The following is a 2,563-nucleotide window of genomic DNA, read 5'->3' as shown; positions in this document are numbered from 1 at the left end:
GGTACAAGAGGCCCAGCCTGTTTCAGCTTTCAACATGCCTTCTTTACTGAGCTAAATCATTCCTAGCTTTTGATTGAAAGTGACAGACATGTGACTCTTTCTTTCACTTGAATACTTAGAAGCCATTGTAGGTTTATTAATTGGCCTAATTTCAATATTATAGTGTCTCAGAAAATAGTGAGGCCTAAGGAAAGCAAGAGAGATGGGGAAACAGCCGGTCGGTGGAGCAATCAGAACATGAACATTTATAAATTCAGTACACCTTCTTATATGGGCACAGTTTGTGGCACCCCAAAACAATTACAATAGTAACATCAAAGTTCACCGATCACAGATCACCATCAAAGATATAATCGTAATGAAAAAGTTTGAAATCGAGAGAGTTACAGAGACATGATGTGAGTACATGCTTTTGGGAAAGTGGTGCCGACAGATTTGCTCAAGTAGGGTTGCCACAAACCATTAATTCGTTTAAAAAAAAAAAACTAATACTGGTGAAGTACAATAAATCAAAGCACCAATAAAATGGGGTATGCCTGTAGATAAAGAGAGAGAGAGAGAGAGAGAAAGAGAAGAGAGAGAGAGATCAACACATACATATATGATGTAGTGATAAGCGCTCTCTAGGAGGATTGTCCCATGGACAGTAAAGAGCAAATGCTAAAATCTTATATTTTAAGACTATTTCCCAAAGTTATTGACAAATTTTCTTTTTGGTGGGAAATTTTCTTTTCTTATAGTTTTAGACCTATAACATTAATTGAACTAATTGAATATGAATATCAGTGTTTAATTTCATTCAAAACATTTTAACTTCTACTCAGTTCTCCAGGGTCTTCTGATCTAGTTGGAGACAGAGATAGATATGCATGGAAGAACAAAGAAGCATAGGCCATTTTGGAGTGCAATCGACCGCATTCTTCCCAAGAAATACATTCTGACTTTCTATAGAGCAGATGCCTGAGTTCACAATAATAGATGAATAAGATATTAATTAATAGACACCTATATTTCTCATACTTATTTTCATACAAGATGATTCAGGTAAGGAATCAAAGGGAGATAAAGAAATAAAGTGGAAGAAGGCAAAGAGAAATCTGACTAGTTTACAATCTTGTCTACAGCAGCAGAGATGTTGTGAAAAAAAAGATGTTACAACCACTAAGTTTGGAAAATGTAGCGTTGAGAGACTTGCACCCTACATCAGCAAAATAAAAGTTCTGAGAAGTCCTGCAGATTAAATAAACAGAACTGTTTCCTCATGTGAAGTCTATTTACATTCTCACAGAATGTAAATTTGACTGGGGCCAGTCAGATTAAAAAAACTTTTATTAAGGCAGCAACCCCAACCTTTTTGGCACCAGGGACCAGTTTCGTGGAAGACAATTTTTCCACGGAGTAGGGGTGGGGGAAAGGTTTTGGGATGAAACTGTTCCACCTCGGGTCATCAGGCATTAGATTTTCATAAGAATCAGGCAACCTAGATCCCTCGCATGTGCAGTTCACAATAGGGTTCCTGCTCCTATGAAAACCTAATGCCCAGCTGATCTGACAGGAAGTGGAGCTCAGGCGGTAATGCTGGCTTGCCCCCTGTTTCTGTGGGGCTTACTGTGTGGACTGTTTCCTTGGGTTGGGGACCCCTGCATTAAGAAATGTAAAATGAAGATTATATTTTCAGGGATCATTTCTATAGTTTGTCACTAGGGAAGTTTCTCTGAATGTGTAGAGCACCAGAAACATGAGGAAGAGGCGCAGGGTTCTCTCCTGAGTGTGAAGCTGGCTCTTGGCCCTGCTTTCCTGCAACTGCTATTTGCCATTGGTGATTGTGGAGAGTCAGAGGGAGAGGATGATGCAGTCTGAGTGGTTTCCGCTATAGAAAGAAACAGAGAAAGGCAGGAAGGGAGGGAGGAAGAAGGGAGGGAAGGAAGGAAGGAGGGAGGGAGGGAAGGAAGGAAGCAGGGAGTAAGGGAAGGAAGGAGGGAAGGAGGAAAGAAAGGAGGGAGGAAGGAAGGAGAGAAAGAGGGAAGGAGGGAGGGAGAGAGGGAGAGAGGGGAAACAAAAGAAAAGAAAAGAAAAAAGAGAGGGACGTAAGGATTGAATTTTCTCCTAACATCAACCATGTCTCTGAGCTCTAGATCAGGAGAATCCAGATCTCTTCACTGTGTTTGTGTAAATTCACCACCTGGTACCTCCCAATTTTCAAGGCAAATGTCCTCCGCCCATGATAAATGGTAATCAATACATCAAGAAACGTTCTGAGTAAGTTAATTATGACACCTTTTTCACAAACTCAGGTTAGTTTCCAACTTATTGTCAACTTAAATAGGTTTCAGTAGGAAAGCTATTAACTTCTATTGACTGAGAAGAAATAGAATTATTATCTTGTTTATCAAAAGAGCCAATTTGTCTGTCTCCCTAAATGTATTTATTGAAGTAAAAAGGTTGCTTTTTATTGTTGTCATTGGAAGATTGTGGCTTATTATCATTCCAGTTGTTTTTTCAGATACAAAAGAGTTCAGAATACTGTTGCTATCTACACCTTCTTTGAGTGTTCTGAGGGAAT

At 39.5% G+C, this 2,563-nt stretch overlaps 1 pseudogene; it reads left to right on the top strand.

The window, feature by feature from the left end:
- Nucleotides 1-1,662: 1,662 nt before the first annotated feature.
- LOC115931802 (uncharacterized) lies at nt 1,663-1,865 on the top strand (annotated as a pseudogene).
- Nucleotides 1,866-2,563: the final 698 nt, after the last annotated feature.

The sequence above is a fragment of the Gorilla gorilla genome, chromosome 21 (genome assembly GCF_029281585.2).
Source record: "Gorilla gorilla gorilla isolate KB3781 chromosome 21, NHGRI_mGorGor1-v2.1_pri, whole genome shotgun sequence".
Lineage (NCBI taxonomy): Eukaryota > Metazoa > Chordata > Mammalia > Primates > Hominidae > Gorilla > Gorilla gorilla.
Note: the sequence above shows the minus strand (reverse complement) of the source record. Positions and strands in the feature narration are given on the sequence as shown.